At 35.6% G+C, this 14,160-nt stretch overlaps 1 protein-coding gene across 50 annotated transcripts in view; it reads right to left on the bottom strand.

Annotated features, from left to right (window-relative positions):
- NRXN1 (neurexin 1) overlaps nucleotides 1-14,160 on the bottom strand; it is a 1,114,648-nt gene that overhangs the window by 349,923 nt on the left and 750,565 nt on the right. The window lies entirely within an intron of this gene.

Below are 14,160 nucleotides of genomic sequence, written 5' to 3'. Positions count from 1 at the left end.
AAACTTTACCCCAGAAATAGCAGCCCCTTTTAGAAAATTAGAGGTCAGATAAAAGCAGTAAATTGAGATAACAAAACACAAAAAAAGGCAAATGAAGAAAAGAACACACCAGAAAAAAATTCCTCCACAATTTAGTTAAAAACTATGGACACTCAAGTCTCCATGAAATCAAAAGAAAATATGGATTCTCTGGAAAAAAAAAAAAAAAAAAGCTAGAAGAGATGAAGGAAATAAAAACAGGCTAGAAGAGAGCGGGGGGGGGGGGGAAAGACCAAAAGGAAACTATGACAGAAATCAAATAAATCCCCTTTAACAGTAATTCTTCCTCTCTCAGAATGTGGAATCAATAGATAAAGCCTAGGAGTTCCCATCGTGGCACAGTGGTTAACGAATCCAACTCGTAACCATGAGGTTGCAGGTTCGATCCGTGGCCTTGCTCAGTGGGTTAAGGATCTGGTGTTGCCATGAGCTGTGGTGTAGGTCGCAGACGTGGCTAGGATCCTGTGTTGCTGTGGCTCTGGCATAGGCTGGCAGCTACAGCTCCAATCAGACACCTAGCCTGGGAACCCCCACATGCCGCAGGTGCGGCCCTAGAAAAGGCAAAAAGACCAAAAAAAAAAAAAAAATAGATAAGCCTAAAGGTGATACCCCCTCCCCCAATAAAGGGATTGATCCTAGTTTCTGAGAAAAAGACTGAACAATGTAAACACAGATTCTTTAAACACCAAGAATAACAACTCATTTTTTCTGTTCCTGTAGAGGGCCTCTGGATGAGTGAAGCTACTGGAAACCAATGCTATCTTTTACGATGAACAACCACACTTAGATGTCAGAGTGATGGCTGAAGAAAAATATAACTCCACAGAAGCAAACTAAAGTCAAAATTTAAAGACAGGCTTCGGTCCAACAGATTTTCTCTTTGTATACTTAACTCAGGATGGAAGTGTGGCATGTGTTACAAAATTGATGCCAAATAACTTCGAAGCCTTCGTATGTTTTGAATGGCAAGGTACTGACCATGGTTTCTGCAGAACAGACTGAGCACAATAAAAACAGATTCTTTAAACACCAAGAATATCATCACTCCATTTGTTCTGTTCCGTTAGAGGTACTAAATAATTGGAAGTCAAGCTACCAGGCAAACAATGTTATCTTTTAAGGATGAACTACCAAATTTAGATGTCAGAGTGACTGTTGAAGAAAAATGCTTGAGTAGAAAATAGATGAACAGCCCTAAAGTAAGCCCAGTCTACTTGGCTAAGCCTTGTGTTATTAACTAGAAGGATGATTATTGCCACAAGAAGCTATGGCTTATAAAAATTCTATGAAAATCAATAAAGATTTGCAGACTGTAACTTCAACAAAGATTTGATTTATCAAATATTAGTCTAACTTGCTGTATTTGGCACACGCATTGGATTTCTAAAAATATTAAAGGCAAATATTCATACTGAAATCCAAATGCAGTATTAAAAAAAACTTTATTTTTCTCAATGTATAAAGTTTCTGGCAGAAAAATAAATCTCTGTGTGGCTAGTGGTCCTCTTATAGCATCATGAAGAAGAGTGTCACCCCACCTTGACCTTTATTTAAAGGATTGGGTTCCTCACCCAACCTTTGCCTTTCCATATTAACTCTTTATTATGCCAATTATTTACTTACTGAGTTCCTTCTAATTCTTTTACATATCTGATCACTACCACATTTTGGTAGAATTTCTCTCTTTAAGTTTAAGTAAATTATGGAATCCTTGTTTGCTCCAAATATACCTCCTTCAAATTTTAAAGGAAACTAGCTAATCCTAACCTCCTGGATTCGTGGTACCTAGTTTGTTTTTTCTTTCTTTCTTTTTTTTTTTTTAAAGGACCACTCCTGCAGCATATGAAAGTTTCCAGGCTAGGGGTCAAATTGGAGATGCGGCTGCCGGCCTATACCATAGGATCTCAATGCAAAATCCGAGCCGCATCTGTGACCTACACCACAGCTTATGGCAACACCTGATCCTTTACCCACTGAGCTAGGCCAGGAATCAAACCCACATCCTCATGGATACCAGTCAGAATCATAACCCACTGAGCCACAAGGGGAACTCCTTGGGTGCCTAGTAATCAAAGGAAAGTAGTAAATATTAGAGATGAATTTGCTATATAGCAGTAGTGGCAAAGGCCATGTTTGTTTAACGTGTCCTGCATACTGCAAAATGAATTGAAGCACTCACTGTTTCACGATGACAGTAATAATCGTATTACAGCCATTACCACCTTGCAAAAAAGCACAGCTCTTCAATTTAAATTCCGTCAGTTTAAATCAGAAGACAAAACTTAAAATTGGGAATATTTAAAAGAAAATGCCCTATGTATTCAAGCAGTGCTTTTTCATCAATAGAAAGGTAAAACACTCTAAAGATGCAAAAGAAAAAGGCTACTTGATGTCTCCTTTGATTTTAAGGAAGTGGTACCTATTTGCACTTAGTTTTTATATCCTCATAAACAACTTTTTACTGTACGAAAATCACACACAGCTGTTAAGAAGAAGATAATTAATTAATTGAAAGTCTAACACTTGTATTTAGAAGATACGTATAGCCAAGGAGTCACATGAGAACGGAGAATGCTATTAAGAATTTTTACTTTTTCTTAACTGGAAAAATCTAGAATGGAAAACTAGTACTCTGCTGCTTGCTAGCTTTCTTGAGAATGTGGGAAACCCATACTGTTTGGCCAACACGACTCCCAAGAAGGTCTGACCGACCTACCCACCTCCCTTCCTTCCTCCCTCCCTCCCTTCCTTCCTCTTCCTCTCTCTCTTCCTTCCTTCCTCTCTCTTCCTTTCTATTTTTGTCAGAAGCTTATAAAAATGCACTGTCTGGGACACATTTGTTTTGAGCACTAAGCTAAAAAGAGAAATTAATAAATATGCTTTAACTATTGTAGAAGATTGTCCTCATGACAAATCAGAGTTGCATTGATTTTGTAGCACACTCAGTGAAGCACCAAAAGCCTTTTAAGACCATAGTGTTCTTGTGTCTCCTCATATCACTCCCAAGTATGTCTTTGGGGGTGGGAGTACAGGAGCCTCCATCCTTTTTCTTTGTTTTAATGCAAACTTCAACTTACTTCACATCCTTCTATACAATCTATCAGAAATATAAGTTTAACACAGGGTCAGGGAAAAAAAAGAAACAATGTTCTGGGTGGCAGTTAAATTACCAACACTCTTAAGGCACTGGTCATTTACAGAATCTGACATACACTCAAAACATCCAATAGTATTGCAATCATACACTTGACCATGTATTGTGCCTACATATATAGTGGCAATACTACTATATATTGATATATATCAATGTACTACTTAAAATCTGAGAGAAATAAATTAAGCCCAAAGGGTAACTGAAGACCATTTTTTTTTTTAAATAAGAGCTCTTGATAGGGGTTTAAATTTACATTGAATAATAAGCAGCTCACTGAAGTAAGAAGGCACTTATTTTACCATGCCAGAAAGAAGTCTACAAAAGCATCAAAACTGAAAGGTGAAAATGTGACCTTACTGAACAAAAGACCATGTTGTGGTCAAAACAGTATAGTGTAGGGTGGCTTCCAGGGAGACTAGGGTGAATATTGCAGACAGGTTGAGATAAGCAGTAGCACCAAGACTTTTTGGGATAATTCTATTAAGAAATTATTTTAAATACAAAAGAACTTAATGATGGCTCACTTCACAAATCATTCAAAGAAGACAGAATTAGTGTTTTAGTTCAAACAAGGTATATTCTTTAAATAATAATACCTAAGATGAAAAATGCCATGAATATCCAATTATGCCACAAACCATTCATTCATCCTTCTTAACAAGTTCAAGTTTTTCTGTCCTTATTTTGCACCTCAAGATTTAAAATAATATGTGTTCAAAGAAAGTCTGATATCTGCAACATCATTTGTCAGAGGCTATCAGATAACATGTTCCTATTCCCTGGGAGCTACCCTTCAAATCATTGGCCTGTCCAAAATAGAAATAATGATGTTGGTGTGATTTCCTGTACCTTATCCACCAAACGACCCTTCAGTTGCTTGTCAAATGACACAACTACCTATAAAACTACAAGAAGATATTAGTCATCATCAAATTTATAATAGTATGGGTGTCAATATTTTACATTTAATAAGAAAACAGATCCAATCTAAATACTGGTAGCTTAAAAGTTACAAAATATATCAATAAAATATATACCTTGATAATAATGAGCCTGCAGCAGAACTTGCTAGTAAGATATTTTTGAGGAGTAAAGGAACAGCCAAATATGGATAATAAAGTACAAAAAATATTGTACCCATGTGTTTTCCACTCAAAGTTAACTTTTCTTGTTCTCTGTCCTAGGACCATGTGATCATGAAAAACTATCCTTGGTTCTGTAAGTTATTAATAAGATAATGATGCATTAATTAAAATATTTTCACAAATGGCATATGAAACAACTCTGATGAAGGTTTTTAAGCAAATCAAACTGAAAATGCATTGTCATTTTATTAAAGACTGCCAGGAAGTCCTAAATAGCACTTGCTTATAGACAACTTTGGAAGATGAAATATTTGCTTGTAGCTATTACTGTTGACAAAGTGCCAAGAGTCATTTTCAAATTAGTAAAGATAATACAATATTAAGTGATTCATAAATCAAAATATTAAAAAGTAAGAATGAATAAACATAGCTTGAAAACATCATCTCAAAAGAGATTTAATTTTAAAATAATTTAAAATGGCAGTAACACAAAGCCACTTTTAACTTTAAATGTTAATTTATCTTTGAATTTTAATTCAGGTTTTCTTCCCACTAAGAAAAAGTACTCTACGAAAATGCTGGAGCATAAAAAGCAGATATGTTAAAAGTCAATTATTTACATTACAAAATGCATCATTACTTTGCAAAATTATGAATAAGACTGCTTTAAAATGATAGCACTTCAAGTCCTTAGTCTCCTGAGATTTTCTGAGGCAATGGTTTATCAGGAGCAAATAACCACAGACCTATGGTGTAGATCATGATGACCCTCAGCCTTTGGCATCTGTCCAGCAGGCTGGAACTGAAATTCCAGCTCAGCCACATAGGAGCCACAGAATCTCAAGCTGCACTTAACCTTTTGGAATTTCAGTTTCCTCATCTGTAAAATGGGGATAACAAATACCTCTCCTGAATAACACTGCCAGGATGATCTAAGACAAATGTGGTAGGTATTAATGAGTGGTGATTGCTTTGTTAATATTAAATCACAAACCATATAATAATTCAAATGATCTGAGATCCATTAATTAGTAGTTTGGGATTTCTAACTCAATATTCTCCCAAGTCCAAAGTGGACATGGGATGTTTTTACAGAGCTTTTCCTCAGGGAAGAATATGATTGATGCAAGAGAGAATATTTTGTTTGTTTAGGTTTTGTTTTTTCTTTTGTTTTGTCTATTTGTTTTTAAGCACTGGAGGGTTAGAACCCATTGGGAATAAGCATAAATTAAGGGTTAAAAATGCACATGTTCGGGGCCATGTTGAGTGAGAGAGTAAATTATATTTTCATTATTCTGTTTTAAAAAGCCATAATTGTAAAACAACAACAACATTAAAACCTTGTTCTGTCCCTTATTGTGGGAACACGAATGTGCTATGAGAGCTTTGGTCAATGAAAATGACTCTCTATTTAGATTTAGACCCTATGTTTTTATAACCTAGTGAAATCATTTAAATTGTAGGGCTGCTAAGGATCATATAAAAAATACATAGAAAAGTATCTAATGTATTGATAAGTATCATATAAATATTAGATACTATTACTATTAGTGACAAAATGTGTTTCTGGTCCCTTCCTTAAGGAAGAAAGTGAAGAGGTCCCCTTTCAGAAAGCAAGAACTTGAAGACAAACTGTTTCCAATTAACTCAGGAATTCAGAGATCTCTCCAAAAAAGAGATCCAGTCATCTTAAATTAGTTAAGCAGGGCAAACTTTTAGGAACTGAATTTGCACCACAGTCTATAAGTTTCGGGGTTCAACAACACAAAGCAAGAGTAGTTTCTATTATCAGAAGAATATCCAAATTCTTTCCCAAACATATTTAAAATAAGCATATCATAAATGATAGCGTTCCAAACTCTGTTTGTCCTAAAGAAAAATATTTATTAATATTGAGAAATTGATTCGTATCATAAAATTAGTTATTTACCTAAAGCAAAGCTCTATTTCAGCCTGAGGTATGAAGCATTGATATATTTAATCAAAATGTTTTAGAGTTATTGCTTTCTCAGTTTTATGGTCTTCTCCATCTGTGTTATATACCAACAGTTTTAGAGCATTAAGTGAGAAGCAGGAAGCTGAAGATGTGACTGGAAAGATAGGCAGGGCCTGTATCATCAAGAGCTTTATATGCCATGTTAAGGATTCTGAAATTTAGCATTTGAGTGATGTGGATCCACCAAACAGTTTTAAGTCAAGGGAGAAACAGTAATATTTAATTTTAGGCAGATCACCTAAGGTGGCAATGTGGAATATTTCAAGGCATGTATCATAGCCTCAAACCAAGACATAATTCAAAGTATGGCAGAAATGGTATAATTTCAGCCATATTGTTGACTTTCTATTTTTACATTATCTCCTTTCATAATGTGAAACCAGATGAATTCTTTGAAAATGTGAATTGATTCCAAAGAAAACCCAACCTAACATTCCTTCCACAGTTTTATGACTAATTGGAGCAATAAGATAATGTTGAGTAGGTGAAGCAGAAAGTGTTTTGAGCATCAGGGGAATTTACCAATTTACAACATGATCAAGACTAATCTCACTTCCAAGTCAAAGAGTAACTCAATCAACATCTTCTTCGGCTTAAGCCAAATAGACCTCTTTTACGGGGGAATACTTGTTTAAACTCTTTGAGTCCTGGATAACATTGTAACACGTGGGTGATAAGCTAAAATTCACCTATCACCCTCTGTTTTTGAGACCATAATCTCTGTGAAGGAAAAGACAAACAATGTGTGCCATCTCCACTCTCACCAACAGCCTGGCAGGGCTCCCTGGCACACAGTTAAGAGTGGAATGGATGAAAATGGAAAAGAATTTTCAAATGAGATAATAAATGTGAAACTACTCTGTAGACGCTAACGTTAATTACTACCATTGCTTTTGTTTTGCCTATTCCATTAGCAGCCTCTAACTTCTTTTAAAGACCAAGTTATTAGAGGCTGCTCTGGAAAGAAAGTATTTTTTCCTCAACAAAATAAAAAGCTACCACCTCTGAAGATGAATTTAAGTAAATTATTTTTATGGAAATCCTTAAGGAATGAAACTTAATATTTACTCTGCTGGTAATCGTAGATATCAGTCTTATATAAACTACAAAATTCACATGCCAAAAAGAATCAATAACTTCCTTTTCTGGTGCAGTAGTTTAAAGCCCCAATTTTGAACAAAGAAGCTTAACATTAGACGTCTTTTATAAAGACTGAAGAACTCATTGACATACTCAGTGACTTGTTAGAATTATTCTTTCAATGGAAGGATATCAGGTGTCTATATATCCATGATTATATTTCTTAGTTTATCTAAGTTTTTTCCTTTCCTACTACATATAACTGCTACATATTTGAATCTGGAACAAGAGTGTGAGTTAATATATGCTGTCCTTTGGCATACCTACATTTTCTGTCTAAAAACCTTCTGTATCTCAACAGACCTCATTAGTGAGTGGCTGCTATTAACAGGACCTATCTCTATACTCATTCTCATCAGAAACTCTAGCCTTCCTATTCTCAAGGGTAGATTTGGAGAACACTAGACAAATGCCTTAAACTTGCTCTCTTTCTATCTCTCTAGAGCTATTTCTATCTTTTGCTCTACTTCTCCTAACCAGAGTAAACTTTTCTGAAGAGGAGTCTCTTTCATTCATCCTCTCCACACCAACAAAAGTATAAGGGATGCACAAGAGAGGGTTCTATGGGTTGCTACAGTGCTTAGTTTTCATGCCTATATGAAATTGAGAAAGCAGTGATCATCTGATGTATATCTCTGGTTCACGGACTTTGAGGATACTCAGTCAACAGTCATCGAAGAAGGATAACAATAACATTTCAATCCTGCATTGCTATGGCTGTGGTGTAGGCCAGCAGCTGTAGCTCCCACTTGACCCCTAGCCTGGGAGGGAATTCCCATATGCCTTGGGTGTGGCCCTAGAAAGACAAAAAAAAAAAAAAAAAAAAAAAAAATTCTGTTCTTTAAAGGGGCCATTCCTCCCGAGGCTTGTGCCTGTGCTGTGCCATCAGCTCGAGATCTGTCTCCCATCTTCACCTAAAGAACTCCCCAGCAGATTACAATTCAAATGATGTTCCCCCAAGAAAGCCATTGCTGGCCTCCCAACACCAGATCAGGGTCTCCCATTATAGAATTTTACAGCATCTCTTTCCACGTTCTTCTAGGGCACTTATAATCATTTTAAAACTACTACATATTTTCTATTCTTTTAATAATGGCTATCTCCCACAATAGCTATAAACTTCATAAAGGCTAAGACTAAATATATGTGTTCTCCATCATATCTCCAGCACCTAGGATAATACACTGTAGTTAGTAAATGCTTTTTCTACATTCTATTTTCACTCACCAACCTAATTCTAGCCTCCCGCTGCCCTTATCTACTTAAAAATAGGAAAATCTGTGGAGTGAGGCAGGAGATTGTTCTTATATACTATTGATATTTTCAAACCAAGTGAAATATATCTGTATTTAATTTTGCTTAAAAAGAAAACAGGTAGCAATTTAAATGCTTCAGCAGACAAAAAATTCTTTCATAAATAATCTCATGAAATTCCACTTTATGAAATGTTTCTGTAACTGTGGAGTTTGTTTTACTTCCACGCCACTTGCTAGAGCATAATATAAGTTTAAGACCATCACTTACACTAAGACTCATAATAAAGAGAGTTTCAAATTACCCACACAGCTCACTTTTCAATGCATAATCAAAGTGACATTCTATAAAATTGCATATTTGAGAACAAAGCTTGAAAAAATAGCATGAAAGAATGAAATATGCTCAACTTGCAACTGTCATGGAAGAAACATAGAAAAAATATTAACCAAAAGCTTCCTAAGAAAAGATATATCTTAGAAAGAAGATATATGTAAAGCAGTTAACCAGTGAGCTAGTTAAGGAAGCTAGTAAATGAACATGCTATCAATATTATTCAGTGGAGTAGGAGACAAACTGATAAACCAAAAATACCAGCTAAATAACCAAACTCCCCAAAACTAGAAAAGTCTCTTATATATTATTGTTACTTGGCTAAGTGCATTAAAAAATTGTGAGGGAAAGTGATTGCTGTATAATTTACAAATATTTCAAAGGGATCCTATAGATATATATGACTTCCTATTATCTCTGAAGAAGTATTGGGATAAAATTAGTTTTGAAATTCAGTGTCCTCTTGATAATCAGGAAATTATATTGCACCCTTAAGAAATAGTATGGCATTTTATAATAATCTCACTGCTGTTGCTTTTACTTCTTCTTCATCTTATTCTCATGCTCATCTTCATTCTCATTCTCATCAAATATAGACATGTTGATTTGGGCATTCAAGTACAAAGGACTGATGAAGAGAACTCCCTGATTTATTGAAAGCACTGTATTTCAATCTACATTAATCTAAACATCATGATTAGCAATAGGTACAGACCTGTAAGTTACTTAATTACATCATTTTATTGAGCCTGAGGCTCAATACTTTTGAAGAACAAGTATATAAAAAGAAATAAAAAATAATCCAGGTTACTGTGCTGAGATGTTCAGTGTCCATATGTTTTGTACATTTATGTCTTACATTTCATATCTCTTCCTATAATTTCCTGAATTGAAATTAATCAGACAATGTCTTCTCTATGTTCTTCAGCCCAAATGATAGGATAAGTATATTTAATCTCTCGCTATGGTTTTTTAATATGCCCTTAGGGCATTGGGAAGCTTGAAAAATACCATGGGGGAAGGTAACTACACATGGATGTAGATTTGTTATCTTTCAAAATGGTGTTTATATTATTTTTATTTTAGATGTTAACCAGTATTTGAAGGAATGGTTTACTTCTTGACAATGCCCAGAACTTACATTGTCTGAATATTATTAGCAAGTCTTATTTCCTTAAGATGGGAACGTCTACAGAGGGAAAATGACTAAGTATAGCATGTCTCTCAAGATAAGTGTGCTTTCTACCATCTGACTCTAGAATGTTGTCTTTATTAGGGTACAAATGCATTATAATGGAATGGTCTGGTCTCTGTTTCCATATTTTATCATTCTCATAGTCTATCACATGTTAGATAAAACTGCATTTTAAAAACATGAAAACAACTGTTAGTTGCTGATAAGAAGATTCAAGTTCCCATATATTATAGTTTGACTTCTCCATTTAAGAAGTGGCATCCAGGGAGTTCCCGTCGTGGCGCAGTGGTTAACGAATCCGACTAGGAACCATGAGGTTGCGGGTTCAGTCCCTGCCCTTGCTCAGTGGGTTAACGATCCGGCATTGCCGTGAGCTGTGGTGTAGGTCGCAGACCTGGTTCAGATCCAGCGTTGCTATGTCCCTGGCGTAGGCTGGCGGCTACAGTTCCGATTCAACTCCTAGCCTGGGAACCTCCCATGTGCCATGGGAGCAGCCCAAGAAATGGCAAAAAGACAAAAAAAAAAAAAAAAAAAAAAAAAAAAAAAGAAAGAAGTGGCATCCAAAAATATTATTTAATATGTATTAAACTTTTTTCCTTTGATAACCTAGAAAGATTCCTGGACTATCATTTCCTCATATATCGATTTATAAAGAATCTTAAAATTTGACTTTAGGAGATAAGGCACTTTACTCCTGGGGAAAAGACCTTAAACTGGTAAAGAATAGGTATAGACACAACAAAGAAGGGTTGTAAAACGAAAGTATATATTATTTATGCACAAACTAATATCACAAATTATACATCATTGACATGTTACTTAATGTCCAATCCAAACAAACCTGAAAGAAACCTTTCTTTTGGATGTTTAAATAGTATGTAATTATGTTGCATCATATGAATAACTTTGCACATCTACTAAAATCTGCTATGAGTTTCATTTAACAATGGGGCTAAAGCAGTGGTTGCCAAATGGGGGCAATTTTGCTCCCAGGGAAATTTGACAATATCTGGGAAGAGCTTGGTTGTCACCAGTGGGAGAGAAGTTCTACTAGCATCTAAAGGGTGGAGGCCAGGGATGCTGCTAAACATCCTAGTGTACAAATCAGTCCTCCATCCAATGCACAAGGACCTAAAGATTAGTTAACACCAGAGGGAGAAACTCCGGAATAAATACGTAAACACGATTTACAGGGGCACAAACCTACAGGACAAATGCCTTTTAGGGAGGTGATTATACTAATAATCCTGGTGAGAAGAGGCAGATCCCTGAACAGCTAAATTTGGAATGGAGAGGAAGAGTCAGAAGAAGAGATACTAGGGAAAGACCATAGACAAGATAAAGTAATTTATAAAAGCTATGAAAAAGTTAAGAAATATGAGAAATCTAGGAGGATTCCCAGATTTCTGACTTGGGTGATCCAGTGGCAGCAGTCAATACATTTTGGAATAGGGAGTGCAGAAGGTAAAACAGGTCTGGACAGAAAGTTAGTTTGGTGTTAGAAATGTTGAGTTGGAGGAGACTGAGTAACACTTAAATAGAACCAATTGCTATGAAGATAATTACACCGATGAATGTATATCTCAGCAGAGCCCTAAGGTTGAGATTAAAAAACCAAGGATTAGTCATCAAATAAGTTGAAGTTTTACACATTAGCTAATGTAATTTATTAAAATAGGTAACTTTTGGATGTCCTTCTCACAATGCAACCAAGATGTCTAAAGCTGGGAAACTTAGATTTTCCCATAATAGTGAAGTTCTCCTCTAGGACAAATATGCAACTTGTGGGAGTTATGTTACCCTAACCCACCTCTAACATTATTCTCCACACTTATTCACTGTCCTTTTATATGAATGTGTGATATAAATCAAGACTGAGGAAAGAGACATCTCATTAGGAACCAGGGACTATTTGATGTATTTGCCAAAATTCTGTGTTATTTGGCTTCTTTCCTGCTACTTAAAGTAAATGTCATTTCACTATAATTCTAAATGAAATTTAATATTAGCTATGAATTTTCAGGGTAGACTTAATTAATCAAGGCCTTAAATTGAAATAAATATTGCAAATATGTGCATTACAAATGCATTTATCTAATTTATAAATAGCTATGCATATAAATTACTTATCCATAAAACATATAGCATTTCACTGCTATTGATTTCAAGTAGAATCAAGATACTTAAATTCAGTATCCAAGAAGGAAATGTGATATCTGTACCTTCCATAATCAGCTAACTTTTGGCAAATTCATTATTTTTTATGAGAAAAAAGGCAATATTCAGAATTCTAAACCTCAAATGGTAATGATGTTTCCTAAGCCAACCCAGTTATTGTTAGCACTTACATGTTAAGAAACAATTAGAAATTAATTTTTTAAATGAAACTGGAAGATAGTTTCGCAAGACAAGGCATATAATTAAGTACAATAGCGAGAAAATGGCTTTCAGATTTGTTCTGAATAAGCAGTACTAGGTATTTTCTCTACCACGCATATATTAAAAAGTACAAACTCTTAAGGTTCACATTTAGAAACAAGGAAAAATCAACAGGTGAAACTTATTTGTGCAACGTAATTAATGATGAATGAATAGCACTTCTTTCCCTCAAAAGGAAACCTTGTGTGACATTTACTTATTTAATTATCCAGTACTTGATAAAAATTTGAAGAAGCTCTTTTTCACCAACTGCTAAATAAAAACAATTTATTCAGTTGGGTTTGCTTTGCATGAGTTGTTTTGTGTCTAACAAGAGAGCAAGAAAATAACGATTTTTAAGTACATTTCCCTCCAAATATTCTCTATAAAGGATATGGGTGGTTCCTCGCTAGAAGATCCAGTCATTGACACCAGGCCTGCAATTTAATGTAACCATTTAAATTGTCCTATTTAAGCCTCCCCTCTGATTAATAAACTGAGAAAACAATGCCGAGGGGCAGATAAGAAGATTGTCCTAGTTTTCTGGGTTCTCTAGCCAGCTGGGCAATGGGATCTTGGTGAAGGGAGGCAAAGACCCTGGTCTCCCACTCCCACTGTGCAGCAACCAGTAACAAAGGAGGCTGTTTGTGAGGGCCTGATAATCTATGGCTTTGGGTTGCTTTGGAGTTAGGAATGCTGTTTTAGACCAATAGTGAAATGGAATGGGGTTTTAAAGAAATAACACTGGCAAAATCACATCTTCTCTGGACAAATAGAGGGGCCCGAGAAATGAAGGTAGTGGTTTAGAAGGCACTTTGCTGTATGCAGTTGACAATCTGACTGAAAAATGAGCGCTTTCTTCAAATGAGGCTGGCACAGGAACCCTTTCCAGGACTGCATTTTATCTCAGGGCCCATTTGCCTGTAGCTGAGGTACTATTACTGGTTGAATGTGGATGTAATGTAGTCACGTGATACCAGTATACTTCTATTTCTAGAAAGATAGCAGAGAGAAACCCTCCAGTGTAATCATGCCAGTGTATGCTTACTGTAGGACAGAAAGGGGTTTTCATTTTGCTCCTGGAGTTGAACCACCAAAGTTGAAAGATAACTAACTAACTAAATAAGGCACCGAAGTAAAGAGGAAAAAAAATCAGATGTTTGGCTCATGCATGTTCCCACGGCGGGAATGAAACAGTTTCAACAAACAATCCTGTTTTGTTCTGCTTTGCTTTCTCAGACACATGAATTCATTAATGCATTCCTCTTCCTGAAAGTACAAAAATGAAGTATGAGGAACTATTTTACAATTAGAGAAGGTTTTAGCTTAAAATTGTATCCCTGACTGCTTGCTTGAATATTGATTCTATGCTAGGCATAGAGGACATCTGGTCAGATATGGAGGAATTTATTAATTCCTTTGCCATACTTTGCCAAGGAGAGAAACCAAGGTGACCAGGTGTTCAATATTGCCTTTGCAACCCATAAACCTACTTCTAGAGAAGCATTCATCCCAGGAAGTCAGCAACCCTGGAAAGACTATCCTC

This window comes from Sus scrofa, chromosome 3, assembly GCF_054392235.1.
Source record: "Sus scrofa isolate SSC_HxYL_T2T_F1_AM1 chromosome 3, Sscrofa_HxYL_maternal_Yorkshire_Landrace_v2.0, whole genome shotgun sequence".
NCBI lineage: Eukaryota > Metazoa > Chordata > Mammalia > Artiodactyla > Suidae > Sus > Sus scrofa.
This window is presented reverse-complemented; position numbering and strand designations above follow the sequence as displayed.